A 22868-nucleotide genomic window follows, 5' to 3' on the forward strand; every position below is an offset into this window, starting at 1 on the left:
TTCCTGTTCACGTTTCTCTGCAGCATCTGTGGGTCACTGCTCTACGTGTATGTGTAGCTTCATCTTTCACCCGTACAGACAAGGCAGTGAGATCCAGATCTGTCACTTCCTCTCATGGTGGGTGGACAATGTTTTTTTCTGCAATACGTTCAGCATGTTTCATTCCACTGTTTTACCTGCTGAAGTGCAGCCGATGTTTCTGGATGTGTGACCCATTTATGTGAGAATTTAGCCTTTTGATTTATCTCAGCTTCTCATAAATGTGTACAGTTCAGCGAAGCTTCACTCCAGAATTTCCAAAGCAACAACCCAGTCAGTCAAATAGTTCCACACTATTAAAATAGTTTATTACATTTTTTGTACTACTTATATAATTTAACCTTTTAATATGTATATTCTTATTTTAACTCACAATTGTCAATATCTATTGTTATGAGTTAGGTTCTACTGCTGCTGCAGAGACAACAAATTTCATGACATATGCTGGTGCTATTAAACCTGATTCTGATATTGGAGACCCACCACCGGTCACCTGATCCCAGTTACCGCAGATTGTAATGCGAGATTGAAGCCTTTTCTATTTATTTGCATTCCTCAGAAAAGGCAACAGTTAATTTTCCTTCTGTGATTCCAAAGCAGAAGCTCAGTCTGTCTAATCTTTCCACACAATTAAAATGGGGATATTGTTATTATCATCATGTACTGAACTACAGTGAAAAATTTGCCTGATGTACCATCCACACAGATCAATACAATACAACAGTACATTGAGTTGATATACGACAAGACAATAACTGTAACAAAGCATTATGGCTGCAGAGAAATTGCAGTGCAGATAGACATATGGTGCAGTGTCATGTCAAGTTACATTGTGAGCTCGAGTCCATTTTATCATACATTTGGCTTATAACCACAGACAGGAAGCCGACCTTGAGCCTTCTGGTATGCACTTTAAGGCTTTTGTATAGCTTCCTTGAAGGGAGAGCAGGTTGGCTGCAAGAATGTCCAGATTGTGAGGATCTTTGAGTTCTTATCCTGCTTTTCCGAGGCAGGGGAAGTGTAGGAAGAGTCCATGGAGGGGAGGCTTGTTTCTCTGATGTTCTCTGTTCTCCAAAGCTCTCTGCAGTTCCTTGCAGTCATGAGCAGAGCAGTAGCCATACCAAGGCGTGAAGTTTCAACAAGAAGCTCAGAGACCTCGGCCTTCACCCTGTCTTGTGTAGCTGGATCCTGGTCTTCCTGTCAGATCGCCAGCAGGTGCTAAGTGTGGACTCCCTCACTTCTGTCTCTCTGACCCTCAGCACACATACCCCACAGGGTTGTCTCCCTGGCTTCCTCCTTTACTCTCTGTGCACCCATGACTTGTGTCGCCACTCACAGCTCCAATCTGCGAATTAAATTTGTTGACGACACTACACTGATTGGCCTAATCTCAAATAATAACTTTCAATCAATCTTCTGACAAGGCTCGGTCCAAACAAACTTTTCACCCTTCTTCAGGAGATTAGTTAGCGGAAGAGCGATACCAGCAAAGTTCTTAAAGAACTTACAATAATATCCAACCATTCCCAGAAACCTTCCAAGAGCCTTGTTACCAGTCGAAATAGAAAATTCAGAAAATTGCCTGGACTTTTGCCTGAACAGGAACCAATTTGCCTTGACCTACAACATTGCCGAGATATGTCACAGTGACATGGCCAAATTCACTCTTAGGTAAGTTAACTGTAAGTCTGGCCTGGGAAAGCCTGTCAAACAGCTTTTCTACTGCAGAGATACGGTCATTCCAAGTGTCACTCCCTGTGACTACGTCATTAGTATAGGTATCTGTGTGTTCCAACCCTCGAATTACAGAATCAATCATTCTCCGGAATGTTCCTAGAGCATTTTTCATTCCAAAGGGCAAAACATTGTATTCGTACAACCCAGAAGGTGTCACAAACACAGAAATTTCTCTACCTTTGTCTGTCAATGGAACACACCTATACCCTTTCAACAGATCAATCTTTGTAAGAAATTTAGCTTTTCCAGCCTTATCGATGTAATCGTCCAACCTACGGATAGGATATGCATCTGTTTTTGTTACTTCATTTACCTTTCCATAATCAGTGCAAAATCTAGCAGTGTTATGCATATATAGGTGTAAATATATATTTTCCAAACTTAGCTGGTAAATGATGCAGTCTTACGCTGGTGTGGTAAGGATATTTAGTTCAGTTCACGGGATTGAAGTGAGTGAGAGATCTGGCATCCAAACAGGTGTTGTCGACCCTCTTCCGATGTCCTCCAAATCTTCCAAGTTAGCCAAACATGACCAACTTAAGAGCACCGTCTTCAAGTGACAGTCTACCAACCCAGGCAAGGGTTTCTAGCAGATTTCACAGGGCCGCTCTTACACGCACTAATAGTCACAGACTGATTCCTCTTAACTGATCCTCAACCTCCTCCCCCCACCCCCCGTGGGCATTTAAAACTTCAGTGACAACTCTTCCCACTAGCCTTTGTGTGTCTGCCTGTCCTATGAAACAAACAGCAACACTCCTTTAAATACCATTGTGCTGAACACCAGCTGTCCATCATGCAGGCCCTCCGCTCTATCTGTCTCTGTAACAAGCTGCTTGTGCTCTTCTCTCTCTCTCTTTTACAGACATGGTTCTTGGAGGCACAGTCCATAATCACAGGTCTAATAATACCATTGTTCAGCATATATTCAATTTCTTGCTCAACCAATTTACACTTTTCTACCTTCATGCAATATGGGTGTTGTTTAATCAGTTTGGCTGGTCCGAAATCTACGTCGTGTACTGAGACCGCGGTTTGCTTGGGAACATTGGGAAATAAACCTTTAAACTTCAGAATTAATTTCTTCAGCTGTTGTTGTTGCTTTGGCTGCAGATGAGCCAACTTATTATCAATGTTTTCTTGAACAACCGAGTTCATTAGCCTAACTGGGACCGTGTTTGGCTTGTGAAAAGTCTCAGATGAGTTAATTGTTTCATTCTCAGGGTTGCCAGATTCATATGTTTTGATAATAAAACCCACAGATGGTGCCTGCTTGTCAAAATAAGTCTGTATCGTATTTATGTGTAGCACCTGTGTTGGTTTGCATCGGTCGGGTGTCTTAATAACATAATTCACATCATTAACGAGAGACTGTTTCATACGGTCCACTGAATTTCGCCTTAACTGGATTCATCCACATTGGAAATAAGGCAACCACCTCACCCCCCACCTGGTATTTTCTTTCACAAGCCTGCTTATCAAACCAAAACTTCATTTTGCTTTGAGAAATCTATAAGTTTTGTCTTGCTAGGCTACAGGACTGGTGTAGTTTGTTTTTGAACTTCAAAACATAGTCTAAGAAGTTAACATGTACATCCCATCAATCCACTGTTCCTTTAACAAGGTCAAAGGTCCCCTCACGCAGTGACCAAATACAAATTCAAATGGACTAAAGCCCAGTGATTCCTGTACTGACTCTCTTACTGTGAACAAAAACAAATATATTCCTTCATCCCAGTATTTTCCATTTTCAACACAGTATGTCTTATTCATTGTTTTGAGGGTGGAATGAAATCTATCTAAAGCCCCTTGTGATTCCGGATGGTATGCAGATGATGTAATTCATTTAGCTCCCAGTTCATAAACCACCTGCTGGAATAAACCAGATGTAAAATTACTTCCTTGATCAGTCTGGATTGCTTTAGGCAAACCAAATAGAGTAAAAAAACTTAGTAAGAGCCTTTGTCACAGTTTGAGCTTTAATATTCCTGAGAGGTTTTGCCTCTGGGAATCTGGATGAGGTACTCATAATAGTTAGCAAATACCGATGGCCAGCTTTAGTCTTTGCCAATGGGCCAATACAATCCACTATAACTTTGGAAAAGGGTTCACTGAATGCAGGTATAGGCCGGAGTGGGGCCACTGGGGTGACCTGATTAGGTTTATCCACAACTTGACAAGTGTGACAGGCTCTGCAAAAGGTCACAACATCTTTCCTCAAATTAGGCCAGTAAAGTTCGTTCATAATCCTTTTTACAGTTTAATTCACTCCAAAATGGCCACCTAAGGACATACTGTGGGGCGAAGTTAAAGTTTACAGGACTGAAAATTTAGGAACTACAAATTGGTGAACAATTGCCCATTTCTCACTCACAGGTGTAGCAGGTGGCATCCACTTCCTCATTAACACTCCATCCTTGGGATAATACCCGACTGGCACTTTCTTAATCTCATCATCAGAGAGAGCTGTTTCTTTTAAAGCTTCAATCTCAGGGTCTCGGTTCTGTTCTGCTATAAACTCCTTCCGAGACAGGGATAAGTCTTTCTCATCAGACTGTCTACATGAATCCTGTTGAAACAATGACGACAGAAAAGTCCCTGACAAGTCAGCATAATTTGAATCCCAATTTTGGCTATCACTGGTATCAGAATCATGCTGCACAGAACTGTCTGCGTCGGCAGACTTTTTAGCCATACTGTGAGTTACTGCGCAGGAAGGATAAATGTTAACATCCATCTGTGGGTCGTCAGTGGTTGGTTTAGTTGTCAACTGCACTACAGGAACAACTTTACCATCTGCCAGGTCATTCCCTAACAGCAAAGTAACATCTTCCACCAGTAAACTGGAGCACAATCTGATCTTAACAGGTCTGGAAACCAACCCTGACTGTAAAGGTACCTTGGGCAATGGCACAAAAACCACGCCGCCCCCAATACATTTAATAAGATTTACCTCACCAGTGTCAGTCTCATCACCAAACTTTAGAACGCTGTCTCATATAAGTGACTGAGAAGCCTCAGCATCTTGAAGGATTTTCACTGGTACCTTCGTAGACCCTTCCTTTACTAATACAAACTCATCAGACATAAAATAATCAAATACCTTCTTAACTCGGTCAGACCTCTCAGTCCTTAACTGAGTCTCAACAGAATGTTCAGAACCCTGTGGGGTTATAGGTGCTTCAACATACTGAACACAGGCATTTGGGACTGCCTCCTTTTTCTTTTTCTTCTTCAGGATAGAACAGTTAGCCATCATATGAGCAACTTCTTACAATAGTAACAAGTAAGACCTGAATATTTCTCCTTCAACTGCTTCCCTACATCCTTACTCGTGTCACTAGTCCCAGCTTTAATTTCTGGTTTACCCTAGTGATCCCTGCTACTCTTTTTGGAAACTCTTATTCTGGGTAAATTTAACATTATGAGTTAAAGCGAACTCATCTGCTAATCTAGCAGACTCCTGCAATGTAGCAGCATCTTTTTCATCTAAATACGTCTTTATGTCATCAGGGCCGCACCTTTTGAATTCTTCAATTACAACCAACTCTTTCAAGCTGTTAAAATCATCATTTATATTTTTATATCTGCACCAGCCAAAACACAAACTTCTCACAAGAAAATTCCATATAAGTCTGGTTCACAGATTTCCTTGAATTTCTAAACTTTTGCCTGTATGATTCTGGGACCAACTTGTAAGTTTGAGCATAACCTGTTTCACTATGTCATAATCAGCTGCTTCATCAACTGTCAAAGCAGAATAGGCTTGCTGAGCCTTCCCCTCAATTACACATTGTAAGAGAATAGGCCAACCCTTTTTTGGCCACTTTAAACTCCGAGCAACCATCTCAAAATGCTGAAAGTATTTATCAACCTCTGCCTCGTCAAGTGGAGGTACCAATTTAACTTCCCGACTGTCCTCAAACTTATCACCAGAGTCTAACGCTAGACCCCTTTTCTGCAATCTCTCTATGTTTTCCAGCTCGAACACCCTCTGTCTTTCTGCTTCCTCCCTCTGTTTTTCTGCCTCTCTAGCCTCAAACTGCCTCTGCCTTTCCGCAGGCTCCATCTTTAATTTTTCTAACTTGTAATGGAGCTCAAGCTCACTAGGTTTACTTTCAGGAAACACCTCCAACTCCTCCACTTTAAACACACCTCAGATACATGATGTTCAGCTTCTTCAATAGGTTCGACAGCACAATCTCACCCTCACTGCAGAACTCCACACCAGGCTTACTTCCCTCACAGGAAAATATCCACTCACAGGAGACCTGGCCCACGCCCAGGTTTACGGCTGCACAGGTGGAAGGTCAACTGAGGAAGATCTGTACCAGCAAGGCGGCTGGACCGGATGGAGTTTCCCCACGATTACTGAGGGCCTGTGCAACTGAACTGGGAGAACCACTACAGCGCATCTTCAACATGAGTCTAGATCAGAGAAGAGTACCCAGACAGTGGAAAACATCTTGTATTGTCCCGGTACCGAAGAAACCACAACCAAAGGAGTTGAATGACTTCAGACCTGTTGCCTTGACGTCGCACGTGATGAAGACCAAGGAACGGCTGATAATACAGAATCTGAGGCCACAAACCAGGCACGCCCGGGATCCGCTTCAGTTTGCGTATAAGGAGAAGGTGGGAGTGGAGGATGCTATCACGTATTTGCTGCACAAATCACTCTCTCACCTAGATGGGGTCAGTTGTGCTGTGAGGATTACATTCCTTGACTTCTCTAGTGCCTTTAACACCATCCAGCCCAAGATCTTAAAGCACAAACTAACGGAGATGGGAGTAGACTCTCACATGGTGGATTGGATAGTGGACTACTTGAGAGATAGACCTCAGTATGTGCGGTTGGGAGACTGTAGGTCTGACACAGTGGTCAGCAGCACAGGAGCGCCACAGGGAACCGTACTCTCTCCGGTCCTGTTCACCCTGTACACATCTGACTTCCAATATAACTCGGAGTCCTGCCATGTGCAGAAGTTCGCTGATGAGACGGCCATAGTGGGGTGTGTCAGGAATGGACAGGAGGAGGAGTATAGGAAACTGATACAGGACTTTGTGATATGGTGCAACTCAAACTACCTGCGTCTCAATGTCACCAAGACCAAGGAGATGGTGGTGGACTTTAGGAGATCTAGGCCTCATATGGAGCCAGTGATCATTAATGGAGAATGTGTGGAGCAGGTTAAGACCTACAAGTATCTGGGAGTACAGTTGGACGAGAAGCTAGACTGGACTGCCAACACAGATGCCTTGTGCAGGAAGGCACAGAGTCGACTGTACTTCCTTAGAAGGTTGGCGTCATTCAATGTCTGCAGTGAGATGCTGATGATGTTCTATAGGTCAGTTGTTGAGAGCGCCCTCTTCTTTGTGGTGGCGTGTTGGGGAGGAAGCATTAAGAAGAAGGACTCCTCACGTCTTAATAAGCTGATAAGGAAGGCGGGCTCTGTCGTGGGCAAAGTACTGGAGAGTTTAACATCGGTAGCTGAGCGAAGGGCGCTGAGTAGGCTACGGTCAATTATGGAAAACCCTGAACATCCTCTACATAGCACCATCCAGAGACAGAGAAGCAGTTTCAGCGACAGGTTCCTGTCGATGCAATGCTCCTCAGACAGGATTTAGAGGTCAATACTCCCCAATGCCATTAGGCTTTACAATTCAACTGCCAGGACTTAAGAACTTTTTTTTTAAAGCTATTATTAATGCTTTTTGAGTTAGTGATTTAGATGCATATCATATTATTACTGAGTTAAGTATTGTATGTACAACAAGTGTATGGGACATTGGAAAAAATGTTGAATTTCCCCATGGGGATGAATAAAGTATCTATCTATCTATCTATCTATCTAATCCTCTGCATCTGTGCCTTCCTGATTGTCAATTTCACCTTAGCAAGTTTAAACCTTTTCACAATACACAACAACATGATCCTTCTGGCGTCCTCTAATGCCTCAGAGGTTGGTGCTTCCAGACATTTATCAACATCCATTGCTGCTGATTTTGCACACACAAATAAATCAAAAGGGATTTCCCCAATGAAATCAATAATTAATTAATCAACACGCCCTCAAATTTGTTCATATCCCAGATGCAGGCCCCAATTTTGTTATGAACAAATATTTAGAAACTAAAGCTTTAGAAATTAACCAGCAACAATAGACTACTCCTGGAGCCTAGTTTTGATGTTAAAACCACTATCTTTATTAGTATTTACTTATAATAAAGTAAATTAAGCAAGATAAACAAAAGTTAACAGTTTTATGTGTATATATGTGTGTAAATTGTTACGTACCCCAAAACTGGGTCACTTACCAGCAAAGATAGAGAGGTCCGTTGAAGTCTGATGGTACTATTTTTAACAGTATTTATTGATAAAAATACACAAAAATAATCTCAATGCAAACATAGATATATACGTCATCAATACTAAATCTAAAAGCGCGGGTATAATAATAATCAATAAGAAATAACTCTATCGTTGTGTAGGGGATAATGTATTGTCCGATGGAAATATAAAAGTCACTCAAGTTCATGCAGGCTGCAGCCTTTTGTTGGAGTCAAGAGAGACAGATGTTTTAAACTTGCCTGCTTTCCTTTTTATGATGTCGATCCTTCGAGAGTTCTGTTTTTGTAGTCGGTCCTTTAGCTAAGCCGTTCCGTGGAAAACTCGTCATCCGAGCAAGGATGGACCCACATACAAGTCACCACCGGCAGTCACTATTAAACGCTGTCACGGGATTTCTATCGTTTCTCCTGGTGCGTCTAAAGGGGTTGTTCCCCAGACCCTCTTTTATCCTTACTCATGGGGTCTCAGATGTCAATCAGGTTGGGATGATGCAATCTCTCAGCCAGCCCCCTCGGCTCATTCCCTGAGGGCTTCAAATAAATAGTACAGCACTCAATACACAATTCCGTCTCCAAGAGACAATGGCCATTTCCCGTGGCTTTGTATTGCTGAGGGGCCAGGACGTTCCAAACCCCATGTGGATTCTGCGTGTCTTTCTCTCATTTCCTGCGTCTCCTGACCTGAATTAATAGCGATCTTGCGATTCTCAAAAAGGTGGGGGCTACTTTGTACCCTTCAGCCCCTCAGAGTTGGGGCACAGGCGTAACAAAATATAACTCCCAAACTATTGAGCTCGGGGGAAACAAGGCTTAGAGTCTTGAGATGGTAAAGTATGGAAGTTCAGTTCATCCACGGAATAGGTGATGAGAGAGAGATATTTGTAATCCAGGGTAAATGTCGAGAGAAGGCAATTACGTCGATTTCCAAAGGTTCCATTGTGGTGAAACGAGAGAACAGTTGCTGTAGATTTTATGCTTCATCGTTTCAAATCCACATACGAATTATCACCGAAAGTGACTTGTCACAATGGGTATCGCCTTCAAGTGAATTATCACACCACACCCAGCCAAGCGTTAACACATAAGTAGTCTTCACAGGATACCCCAAATCCGATCCACACCTATGGATCAAATGAGGTGATAACCACACATTCGATGTATGGTGAATCAACACTTAACCCACCCTTGTGGGCATAGGAAAGCTCTAAACAGTGACCCTTGGCTACTAGTTCCCTGGTTTCGATCCTTCCATTTTTCCTCCTTCATCTCCATCTGACTCTGAGTGTCTGAGTCCTCGGTTAAAACTAAACAAGCTGTGAGCGATGTAAACAAGCTGCAAGCCCGACTGATTTGCCTTCTTAATCACTCGCTCTCTTAAAATGAATGTCCTCAGCAAGCAAAAGTAAGGAATTAATAAGAATGTGAACTGACTGGTGTGCCAGTAGTTGGGATGACTGAATGAATCCTTTCCAACATTCTGAGCAGGTGAATAGTTCAAAATGTGTGAACTGACTGGTGTTTCTGTAGGGTGGAGGACTGAGTGAATCCCTTCCCACAGACTGAGCAGGTGAACAGTTTCTCCCCAGTGTGAACTCGATGATGTACCTTCAGTTTAGATGACCGAGTGAATCCCTTTCCACAGACTGAGCAGGTGAACGGTTTCTCCTCAGTGTGAACTGACTGATGACTCAGCAGGTTGGATGACGAAGTGAATCCCTTTCCACAGACTGAGCAGGTGAACGGTTTCTCCCCAGTGTGAACTCGCTGATGTTTCTGCAGGTTGGATGACGAAGTGAATCCCTTTCCACAGACTGAGCAGGTGAACGGTTTCTCCCCAGTGTGAACTCGCTGATGTTTCTGCAGGCTGGATGACTGAGTGAATCCCTTCCCACATTCTGAGCAGGTGAAAGGCTTCTCCCCAGTGTGAACTCGCTGGTGTATCAGTAGGTTAGATGGCTGAGTGAATCCCTTCCCACATTCTGAGCAGGTGAAAGGCTTCTCCCCAGTGTGAACTCGCTGGTGTATCAGTAGGTTAGATGACTGAGTGAATCCCTTCCCACAGAATGAGCAGGTGAATGGTTTCTCCCCAGTGTGAACTCGCTGATGTACCTTCAGTTTAGATGATTCAGTGAATCCATTCCCACACACTGAGCAGGTGAACGGTTTCTCCCCGGTGTGAACTGACTGATGTCTCTGCAGGCTGGATGACAAAATGAATTTCTTCCCACACACTGAGCAGGTGAACGGTTTCTCCCCAGTGTGAACTGACTGATGTCCCTGCAGGCTGGATGAGTAAGTGAATCCCTTCCCACAGACTGAGCAGGTGAATGGTTTCTCCCCAGTGTGAACTCGCTGATGTACCTTCAGTTTAGATGATTCAGTGAATCCCTTCCCACAGACTGAGCAGGTGAACGGCTTCTCCCCAGTGTGAACTGACTGATGACTCAGCAGGTTGGATGACTGAGTGAATCCCTTCCCACACACTGAGCAGGTGAACGGTTTCTCCCCGGTGTGAACTGACTGATGTCTCTGCAGGTAGGATGACAAAGTGAATCCCTTCCCACAGACTGAGCAGGTGAACGGTTTCTCCTCAGTGTGAACTGACTGATGACTCAGCAGGTTGGATGACTGAGTGAATCCCTTCCCACACACTGAGCAGGTGAACGGTTTCTCCCCGGTGTGAACTGACTGATGTCTCTGCAGGCTGGATGACAAAGTGAATCCCTTCCCACAGACTGAGCAGGTGAACGGTTTCTCCTCAGTGTGAACTGACTGATGTCTCTGCAGGCTGAATGACAAAGTGAATTTCTTCCCACAGACTGAGCAGGTGAACGGTTTCTCCCCAGTGTGAACTCGCTGATGTACCTTCAGTTTAGATGATCCAGTGAATCCCTTCCCACAGACTGAGCAGGTGAACGGTTTCTCCCCGGTGTGAACTGACTGATGTCTCTGCAGGCTGGATGACAAAGTGAATTTCTTCCCACAGACTGAGCAGGTGAACGGTTTCTCCCCAGTGTGAACTCGCTGATGTACCTTCAGTTTAGATGATTCAGTGAATCCCTTCCCACAGACTGAGCAGGTGAACGGACGCTCCCCGGTGTGAACTCGCTGGTGAGCCATTAGGTCAAATGACCGAGTGAATCCCTTCCCACAGTCTGAGCAGATGAACGTCTTCTCCCCAGTGTGAACTCGCTGATGTACCTTCAGTTTAGATGATTCAGTGAATCCCTTCCCACAGACTGAGCAGGTGAACGGTTTCTCCCCGGTGTGAACTGACTGATGTCTCTGCAGGCTGGATGACAAAGTGAATTTCTTCCCACAGACTGAGCAGGTGAACGGCTTCACCCCAGTGTGAACTTTCTGGTGTCTCTGCAGGGTGGATGACTGAGTGAATCCGATCCCACAGACAGAGCAGGTGAACGGCCTCTCTCCAGTGTGAACTCGCTGATGTATCTGTAGGTGGGATGACCAAGTGAATCCCTTCCCACAGACTGAGCAGGTGAACGGTTTCTCCCCAGTGTGAACTGACTGATGTCTCTGCAGGCTGGATGACAAAGTGAATTTCTTCCCACAGACTGAGCAGGTGAACGGTTTCTCCCCAGTGTGAACTCGCTGATGTACCTTCAGTTTAGATGATTCAGTGAATCCCTTCCCACAGACTGAGCAGGTGAACGGTTTCTCCCCAGTGTGAACTCGCTGATGTACCTTCAGTTTAGATGATTCAGTGAATCCCTTCCCACAGACTGAGCAGGTGAACGGTTTCTCCCCAGTGTGAACTGACTGATGTCTCTGCAGGCTGGATGACAAAGTGAATTTCTTCCCACAGACTGAGCAGGTGAACGGTTTCTCCCCAGTGTGAACTCGCTGATGTACCTTCAGTTTAGATGATTCAGTGAATCCCTTCCCACAGACTGAGCAGGTGAACGGTTTCTCCCCAGTGTGAACTCGCTGATGTACCTTCAGTTTAGATGATTCAGTGAATCCCTTCCCACAGACTGAGCAGGTGAACGGTTTCTCCCCAGTGTGAACTCGCTGATGTACCTTCAGTTTAGATGATTCAGTGAATCCCTTCCCACAGACTGAGCAGGTGAACGGTTTCTCCCCAGTGTGAACTCGCTGATGTACCTTCAGTTTAGATGATTCAGTGAATCCCTTCCCACAGACTGAGCAGGTGAACGGCTTCTCCCCAGTGTGAACTTTCTGGTGTCTCTGTAGGGTGGATGACCGAGTGAATCTCATCCCACAGTCCGAGCAAGTGAACGGCCGCACCCCGGTCTGAACTCGCTGGTGTGCCATCAGGTCAGATGACAGAGTGAATCCTTTCCCAGAAAATCAGCAGATGACCAGTTTCTGACTGGTGTGTCCACATGTGGGATGACAGACTAAGTGCTTTCTTACACACAGAACAGGTGAATGACCTTGCTCAGTGTGAACTTGCTGATGTACCTTCAGTTGAGATGACTGTCTGAATCCATTCCCAATGTCTGAGCAGAAGAATGGGCTCTCCCCTGTGTAAAATGACGGGCGTGCCAGTTGGTCAAATGACTGAGTGAATCCTGCCCCGTAGTCTGATCAGGTAGGATGGTCGATTGAATCCCTTGCTTCACTTCTTAAATATCTAGACAGAGACAGGAAAACTGGTGTGCCATGTCTGAGCTTCCGGGAGACAAATTCCTTCTCGTTTTTAACCTGTAAAAAGATTTACAAAATCCATCAATGGGTGTAGGTCAACACTTCGGATGAGATTGCCAAGGTTTGAGTTGCCAAGGTTTGATCCAGCATCACACTGTTACAGTGAGGTTCCACCCAAGTTGCACAGAGAAATCATCTTCTAACTGGGCACAGTGCTGGTATCTGAAATAACCATCAATTCCCTGATGCTCTTCTTGTTTCTATAGGAATGGGGCATTTCTGTGGTCTCCAGTTTGTGCCTTGGCTCAGTTTGGCTCCCTCCATTGGTATTATTCCCTGTTCCTGCTGAGCTGCATGGGTGCCTGGCCACAGAGTAACTGAAAAATTCTCACACAAATAGTCTTTCTTGACGTGCAGCTGGGATTTTCTTATATGTATTATTAACTTAAAGTGCCACAATTTTAATGCCTTATAAAAATTTCTTGCTGAGATGAATGGTTGGTCCGCACAGCTGTTAAAGGTTCTTGCAGAAAAGTACCAACAAAGAAACAGGCCCTTTGGGCTATCTAGCTTGTGCTAAACTATTTAAACTCCCCACTCCCACACCCCAACCATTCAGGTACCTACACAAAACTCCTTAAATGTTGAAATCCAGCTCGCATTCACCATTTGTGTTGGCTGTTCATTCCACACCCAGATGACCATCTGTGTGAAGAAGTTTCCCCTCATGTTCCCCTTAACATTTCACCTTTCACCCTTAACCCATGGCCTCTGGTTGTAGTTCCACACCATCTCCGTGGTAAAAGCCAACTTGCATTTTATCTATGCCCCTCTATCACAATCAAATCTCCCCTCAATCTTCTACATTCCAAGGAATAAAGTCCTAACCTGTTCAATCTTTCCTTGTAACCCAAGTCCTCCAGACCTGGCAAAATCCTTGTGAATTTTCTCTGAACTCTCGGAACCTCTTTTACAACTTTCATCTATCTACTGTTGTCAGTGCTTTGGTTCATGAAGGCCAATGGGCTGAAATCTTTCTTTCCGTCTCTACCTAACTGTGATACCACTTTTAGTGAATTACAGACTTGTATTCCCAGGTCCCTTTCCTCTACAACACTCCTCAGTGCCCAACCAGTCACTGTATAAGACCTACAGTGGTAGGTCCTACCAAAGTGCAACACCTCACACTTGTCTGAATTAAATTCCATTTTCCATTTCTCAAACCATTTTTCCAGCTGGTCCAGGTCGCACTGTAAGCCATGATAGTCTTCCTCGCTGTCCACTACACCCCAATCTTGGTGTCATCCACAAATTTACTGATCCAGTTAACCACACTATCATCCAGATTACTGATATAGAAGACAAACAACAACAGATCAAGCACTGATCCCTATGACACACAACTAGTCACAGACCTCCAGTCAGAGAGGCAACCATCTGCTACCATACTCTGGCTTCTCCCAAAGCCAGTGTCTCGTCCAATTTACTATCTCATCTTGAATGCTGAGTGACTGAACCTTCTTGACCAACCTCCCATATGAGACTTTGTCAAGTGCCTTGCCGAAGTCCATGTAGACAACATCCACTGACTTGCCTTCATCCAATTTCCTGATAACTTCGAGAAACTCTATAAGATTGGTGAGCCATGAACTACCAAGCACAAAGCCATGTTGTCTATCCTTAATCAATTCACATCTATCCAAATACTTATATATCCATTTCCTGCACATAAGTTCCAATAACTTTCCCCCTACTGATGTCAAGCACACCAATGTACAATTTCTTAGTTTATTTTTAGAGCCTTTCTTGAACAGCGGAACAACATTCGTTGTCCTCCAATCCTCCAGTACCTCACCTGTCACTAAGGATGATTTAAATATCTGTGCTTGGGCCCCGACAACTTCTGCACTTGTCTTCCAAAGGGTCCGAGGGAACAATTTGTCAGGCCCTGGGGATTTATCCATGGCAATTTGCCTTCAGACGGCAAACACCTCCACCTCTGTAATCTGTACAGGGTCCATGAAGTTGATGCTGCTTTGCCTCACTTCTATAGACTCTGTGTCCACCTCCGGAGTAAATACGAATGCAGAAAAAATCTCCCCCATCTATTTTGTCTCCTCATACGGATTACCATTCTAATTTTGCAAAGGATTAATTTTTTCCCTTGAAATCTTTTTCCACTTAACATATCTGCAGAATCCATGAGGATTCTCCTTCACCTTGTCTGCTGGGGCAACCTCATGCCTTCTTTCATCAGTGTTCACTTGAATTTCCTGTATCTCATAAGTAGCCCATTTGTTCCTATCTGCCTGTACCTGGTATGCACCTCCTTTTTATTGATCTGGGAGATGAAAGCCAAAGGGGTGATAGAGCTGCATGGTGGGGGGTGGGGCATGGGGGGGTGGGTAAACTAAAGTTGTAGGGGGAATGACAGAACAGATAGAGGAGAGGTTGTGGAGACAGATGTTGTTCAGACCTCAGACAAGGTCAGGAATGAAAAACGTTGAGCATGTTGCAGTGAATATGCTGAGCCCTGTATATAACCATATAACAATCACAGCACGGAAACAGGCCATTCCGGCCCTCCTAGTCCGTGCCTAACTCTTAATCTCACCTAGTCCCACCTACCCGCACTCAGCCCATAACCCTCCACTCCTTTCCTGTCCATATACCTATCCAATTTTACCTTAAATGACACAACTGAACTGGCCTCTACTACTTCTACAGGAAGCTCATTCCGCACAGCTATCACTCTCTGAGTAAAGAAATACCCCCTCATGTTTCCCTTAAACTTTTGCCCCCTAACTCTCAAATCATGTCCTCTCGTTTGAATCTCCCCTACTCTCAATGGAAACAGCCTATTCACGTCAACTCTATCTATCCCTCTCAACATTTTAAGTACCTCGATCAAATCCCCCCTCAACCTTCTACGCTCCAATGAATAGAGACCTAACTTGTTCAACCTTTCTCTGTAACTTAAGTGCTGAAACCCAGGTAACATCCTAGTAAATCGTCTCTGCACTCTCTCTAATTTATTGCTATCTTTCCTATAATTCGGTGACCAGAACTGTACACAATATTCCAAATTTGGCCTTACCAATGCCTTGTACAATTTTAACATTACATCCCAACTTCTGTACTCAATGCTCTGATTTATAAAGGCCAGCGTTCCAAAAGCCTTCTTCACCACCCTATCTACATGAGACTCCACCTTCAGGGAACTATGCACTGTTATTCCTAGATCTCTCTGTTCCACTGCATTCCTCAATGCCCTACCATTTACCCTGTATGTTCTATTTGGATTATTCCTGCCAAAATGTAGAACCTCACACTTCTCAGCATTAAACTCCATCTGCCAACGTTCAGCCCATTCTTCTAACCGGCATAAATCTCCCTGCAAGCTTCGAAAACCCACCTCATTATCCACAACACCTCCTACCTTAGTATCATCAGCATACTTACTAATCCAATTTACCACCCCATCATCCAGATCATTTATGTATATTACAAACAACATTTGGGCCCAAAACAGATCCCTGAGGCACCCCGCTAGTCACCGGCCTCCATCCCGATAAACAATTATCCACCACTACTCTCTGGCATCTCCCATCTAGCCACTGTTGAATCCATTTTATTACTCCAGCATTAATACCTAACGACTGAACCTTCTTAACTAACCTTCCATGTGGAACTTTGTCAAAGGCCTTGCTGAAGTCCATATAGACTACATCCACTGCCTTACCCTCATCAACATTCCTCGTAACTACAAAAAATTCAATAAGGTTTGTCAAACATGACCTTCCACGCACAAATCCATGCTGGCTACTCTCTAATCAGATCCTGTCTATCCAGATAATTATAAATACTATCTCTAAGAATACTTTCCATTAATTTACCCACCACTGATGTCAAACTGACAGGTCTATAATTGCCAGGCTTACTTCTAGAACCCTTTTTAAACAATGGAACCACATGAGCAATACGCCAATCCTCCGGCACAATCCCCGTTTCTAATGACATCTGAAAGATCTCCGTCAGAGCTCCTGCTATCTCTACACAAACTTCCCTCAAGGTCCTGGGGAATATCCGGTCAGGACCCGGAGATTGATCCACTTTTAAATTTCTTAAAAGCGCCAGTACTTCCACCTCTTTAATTGTCATAAGTTCCATAACTTCCTTACTTGTTTCCCACACCTTACACCATTCAATATCCTTCTCCTTAGTGAATACCGAAGAGAAGAAATCATTCAAAATCTCTCCCATCTCCCTCGGCTCCACACATAGCTGACCACCCTGATTCTCTAAGGGACCAATTTTATCCCTCACTATCCTCTTGCTTTTAATATAACTGTAGAAGCCTTTCGGATTTACTTCCACCTTATTTGCCAAACCAAACTCGTAACTTCTTTTAGCTTTTCTAATCTCTTTCTTAAGTTTCCTTTTACATTCTTTATATTCCTCGAGCAATTCCTTTACTCCATGCTGCCTATATCTATTGTAGACATCCCTCTTTTTTCAAACCAAGTTTCTAATATCCCTTGAAAACCATGGCGCTTTCAAACCTTTAACCTTTCCTTTCAACCGAACAGGAACATAAAGATTCTGTACCCTCATAATTTCACCCTTAAATGACCTCCATTTCTCTATTACATCCTTCCCATAAAACAACTTGACCCAATCCACTCTCTCTAAATCCCTGCACATCTCCTCAAAGTTAGCCTTTCTCCAATCAAAAATCTCAACTCTAGGTCCAGTCCTGTCCTTCTCCATAATTATATTGAAGCTAATGCTATTGTGATCACTGGACCCGAAGTGCTCCCCAACACATACATCTGTCAGCTGACCTATCGCATTCCCTAACAGGAGATCCAACACTGCCCCATCTCTAGTCGGTACTTCTATGTATTGTTGCAAAAAACTATCCTGCACACATTTCACAAACTCTAAACCATCCAGCCCTTTTACTGAATGAGCTTCCCAATCTATGTGTGGAAAATTAAAATCTCCCACAATCACCACCTTGTGTTTACTACAAATATCTGCTATCTCCTTACACATTTGCTCTTCCAACTCACGCTCCCCATTAGGTGGCCTATAATACACTCCTATCAGTGTTACTACACCTTTCCCATTCCTCAATTCCACCCAAATAGCCTCCCTAGAGGAGCTCTGTAATCTATCCTTCCAAAGCACCGCCATAAGATTTTCTCGGACAAGCAATGCAACACCTCCTCCTCTGGCCCCTCCTACTCTATCACACCTGAAGCAACTAAATCCAGGAATATTTAGTTGCCAATCACACCCTTCCTGCAACCATGTTTCACTAATAGCTACAACATCATAATTCCAGGTATCAATCCACACTTTAAGCTCATCCACCTTTCTTACAATGCTCCTAGCATTAAAATAGATACATTTAAGATACTCTCCACCTCCTCCTCTCTTTTCATCCCTAGCAATGCATTCAAATTTATTATCCTTTTCTTTCTTCTCCCCTACAACTTCGGGCTGAGCGCATCCCTTCTCCATCACCTGCCTTTCCTCCCTCACACACTGTCTACTTACTTGCTCTACTGGTGAACTAACCTCCTCTCCCATAGTTTCCTCAAATTGATTTCCGCCCCCCCATCTTACTAGTTTAAAGTCTGCCCTGTAGCCCTAGCAAACCTCCCCGCTAGGATATTGGTCCCCCCAGGATTCAAGTGTAACCCGTCCTTCTTGAACAGGTCACGCCTGCCCCAGAAGAGGTCCCAATGATCCAGAAACTTGAATCCCTGCCCCCTGCTCCAATCCCTCAACCACGCATTCATCCTCCACCTAATTCCATTCCTACTCTCACTGTCATATCTCAATGTAAGGAGCAGCGTAGGAAAGGCGGATGTGTTCAGGGCATGGATCAACACCTGGAATTATGACACTAGGATCTGGCAACTGTGGACTGGGACAGGCTCCTTTATGGCAAAGGTGTGCTTGGTAAATGGCAGGCCTTCAAAGTGAAATTTTGAAAGTGCAAAGTGGGTATGTGCTTCTCAGAATAAAAGGTAAAGATAGAAACTGTAGGGAACCTTGGATTTCAAGAAATATTGAGACCCTGGTGAAGCACAAAATGGAGTTGTATAACAGGGATAGGCAGGTAGGTTGTTACAGAGTATAAGCAATGCAAGAGAACACATAAGAAATAAATCAGGATGACTAAAAGAAGGCATGAGGTTGCTGTCGCAAAAAAGATGAAGGATAATCATCAGGGATTCCAGCGATAGATTAAGAGCAAAAGGATTACAAGGCACAAAGTGGGTCCTCTGGAAGACCAGAATGGCAATCCACGTGTGCAACCAAAGCAGATGGGGAGATGTTAAATATGTTTTCATCTCTATTTTCTCAGGAGATGGACACAGGGTCTATGGGAGTGTGGAAAAGGACATGACATGGTGCTCCCTCGGACCCTACAGGAGGCAAGTGCAGAAATTGTCGGGCCCCTAGCAGAGATAACCAAATCATCCTTAGTGAATGGGGGGTGGGGGGAGGGTGGTTATCAGAGGGTTGTAGGATAGCCAAAGTTATTTCACTGTTCAACACAGAACATTGAAATCCACAGCAGATTCCAAACCATTCAGCCCACAATGTTGTGCCAACCATGCAACTTACTCTAGAAACTGCCTAGAGTTTCCCTCGCGCAGAGCCCTCTATTTTCTAAGCTCCATGTACCTGTCTAAGACCCTATTGTATCTGCCTCAACCACCGCTGCTGGCAGTGCATTCCACCCACACACCACTCTCTATGCAAAAACTTACCCCTGACTTTCCCTCGGTATCTATTTCCAAGCGCCTTAAAACTATGCCCCCTCCTGTTAGCCATTTCAGCCCTGGGAAAAGCCTCTGACTATCCACTTGATCAATGCCCCTCATCATCTTATGCACCTAAACAAGGCTCTAAGCATAAACAAGGAAACTATACATTGTTTTGAGGATTTGTTGGAAGTATGCAAAATTATGAAGGTACAGATAGGGTAAATGCAGCAGGTTTTTTCCACTGAGGTTGGGTGGGATGACAACCAGAGGTCATGGGTAAGTGAGGAAGGTGAAAATTTAATGGGAACATGTGGGAAAGCTCTTCACTGAATCGACTGTGAGAGTGTGGAATGAGATGCCAGCACTGGTGCATGTGAGCTCGATTTCACCATTTAAGTGAAGTTTGGATAGGCAGCTGGATGGTAGGGGTATGGAGTGCTATCATCCCAGTGCAGGTCATTGCATCAGACAGCCTAAATGTTTTCAGCATTGTCTAGATGGACAAATGGTCTGTTTCTGCACTGAACTTCTCCAGGTTTCTATGACAGAGAAGCTGGACAAAATTGATTGGAAGGGGAAACTGGTAGGAATGTCGATGGAGCAGCAATGGCTGGAGTTTCCGGGAACAATTCGGGAGGTGCGCGGTAGATACATCCCAGTGAAGCATTAGAATGGCAGGAGGACACAACCATGGCTGAAATGAGAAGCCAAACCCAACATAAAAGCTAAAGAGAGGGTAAATAATAGAGCAAAAAATATTGGGAAGCTGTTACAAATTAACAGGTCTGAACAACATCTGTCTGGTGTCAAGAAAACAACCTCTCCCTCAATGTCATATAAACTAAAGAGCTGGTTGTGGATTACAGAAGGAATGGAGACAGGGTAAATCCCTTTGCTGTTGAGAGGGTGAACAGCTGTACTGAGGAAGAAGGGCCCAAAGGATACGGGGACCCAATTCACCACAACCACAAACTGTTCCTGCTGCTACCATCCAGGAAACAGTACCACAGCAAAAGGACCAACAGGCTCCAGGACATCATCTTCCACCAGCCCATCAGACTGATTAATTGATTTCTATGTTATATTGACTGTCCTAAGTGCAAACTATTTATTATGAATTACTACAAATTACACATTGCACATTTAGATGGAGACATAACCAACAGATTTCTACTCCTCATGTATATGAAGGATGTATGTAATAAATTCAATTCAATTCACCCTTTCCACTATCTGTGCTCTCATTCTGGCTCCCATTCCCCTTACAACTTATTTTAACCACATCAGCCCCCCCTCCCCCGACACTAGCTGTAGTAAGCCTTACCACAAAGGTATTAGTCCCCTCTTGTTCTGTTCCCCTAACTAACAAATCCTCTATCAACCCCTTGAATGACCTCTGCCAGGTAATCCACCCCCCCAACCAGTTTCTAAAGTGGTCTACCTGTTGTTGTGGGGTTGACCACAAGAGTACTCTGTGAGGGCTGTTTAACCTCATTCCCCTTCCTGACTCTCACCCAGTTTCCTGTGTCCTGCACCTTGGGTGTAACTCACCTCTCTTCATATCATATCTATCACCTCCTCCAACTCCTTGGATGATCCGGAATTCATCCATTTCCAGCTCCAACTCCTTAAGTGCAGGGTTACAAGCTGCATCTGGATGCACATCTTGTAGGTGAGGGCAACAGGGACAATGGAGGTCGCCCCATCTTCCCACCAATGTCCCCTCTAATTTCTAATGACCAGTGTGCACATGAAGCCTGTATTGTGCATTTTTTTAATCCAGTGTCAACATGTGCACAGTGAATTTTATATAGAGAGGTATTCATTTTAACAGATAGCAAATCACTGTCGATAGGAACTTTGATCTCCTCTGGGTCTGATCAAGTTCACCTGCACTCTCACACAACCTATGTAACAGGCCTGTAACGGGTAATGAAGGATTTTCTCACCAGAGCTTTTGCACTTTGTCCATATGTGGTTTTCTTGCTAAATTACACTTCAAAAAGTCACATATCCAAGTATCACTCCACTTTTTCCCACTTGTAAATTCTCCAGCAACTTTTGCATCTCCACAATAGACACAGATAATACCAGTTTCTGTATTGTACATAAATATTTCCCCGAACCCTCCCCTAGGTGAACTCATTGATGGCAATGCCAATGAATCTGAAGGGAAGGGCAGTAGTCTGTCTCATTGGAGACATCTGGCACATTTGTGATGTGAAAGCTAATCGTTGCCCAGGGCAAAAAGCTGTTTGATATAATTACCTTCCCAGAGAGAATGAATCAAAACATGTTCTCACGGGCAGAAAAGTTCAGACCAGGAGGAGGTGGAACAAAGCAACACAGACAAAATACTGGAGGAACTCAGCAGGCCAGGCAGCATCTATGGAAAAGAGTACTAATGCTGAGTTCCGCCGGCAGTTTGTGTGTGTTGCTTGGATTTCCAGCATCTGCAGATTTTCTCCTGTTTGGGATTGGAGTTAAAACAAATGTGATTTTCTCAACAGCTGATGTAAAAGATTGTTGTGCCCTATCTCCGAGTTCCCAATCCTTACATTTAGATAGCTGGAGCTCAGCTCTGTCTGAGAGACACATCGGTTCCCATTCCCTCATCAGCCGGAAGCTCCCCGGGGCCCGAATAAGGATCGTGGGGCTGAGAAAGAGGGACGAGAGCAGGACTGTGCCGGGATTGAGGGTCGAGTGACTGGACTCACTGCAATTGTCCCTCAGTCGGTATTGTAAAGGCTGACCCAGAAAATCGTTCTTACCTGCGCCGAGTTTCCGAGGCCTTTTGTGAACTGCGCATGCGCAACATTCGGGCACATCGGCATCTTTGACGCCTGCGCATTCAATCGGGCTTCAGCGCAGGCGTCAAAGATGCCGAATTTTTCAAATGCAGCGCTTTCTGGGTAATCAAGGTGCCATTAAAGGTTTCTGCAGGCACCAGTTACATGTCCATATCAATTTTTTGGTGTATAGAAAACTCAGCAGCTCTTTTAACACAGAAAGCAGCCCCCATAATGAATACAATTAATATCAGCAAACTTTCTGCGCGTTTAATGCCAAAGTAGAATATTCTTAAAAATGCAGATATGAAACACAAGAGATTCTGCTGTTGCTGGAAATGTAGACACATACACATAAAATGCAGGAGGAACTCTGCAATGCATGCAGCAGTTAAGCAGAGGAGTACACAGTCCAGACATGCTGAAGGGGTTCGGCCTAAATGTTGTCTATTTATTCCTCTCCACATTTGCTTCCTGATCTGTTGATTTCCACCAGTATTTTGCAGAAATAAACCACCTTTTTTTTCGATCA

General features: G+C 44.2%; 1 long non-coding RNA gene across 1 annotated transcript; it reads right to left on the minus strand.

Annotated features, from left to right (window-relative positions):
* Positions 1-325: 325 nt before the first annotated feature.
* LOC140724273 (uncharacterized) lies at positions 326-22363 on the minus strand. Its single transcript, XR_012098081.1, has 2 exons — positions 22319-22363; positions 326-4345 (listed from the first exon to the last, which is right to left on the minus strand). It is a non-coding gene; the product is annotated as an uncharacterized lncRNA (long non-coding RNA).
* Between the last annotated feature and the right edge of the window lie 505 nt (positions 22364-22868).

The sequence above is a fragment of the Hemitrygon akajei genome, unplaced genomic scaffold (genome assembly GCF_048418815.1).
Source record: "Hemitrygon akajei unplaced genomic scaffold, sHemAka1.3 Scf000182, whole genome shotgun sequence".
In the NCBI taxonomy this organism is placed as follows: domain Eukaryota; kingdom Metazoa; phylum Chordata; class Chondrichthyes; order Myliobatiformes; family Dasyatidae; genus Hemitrygon; species Hemitrygon akajei.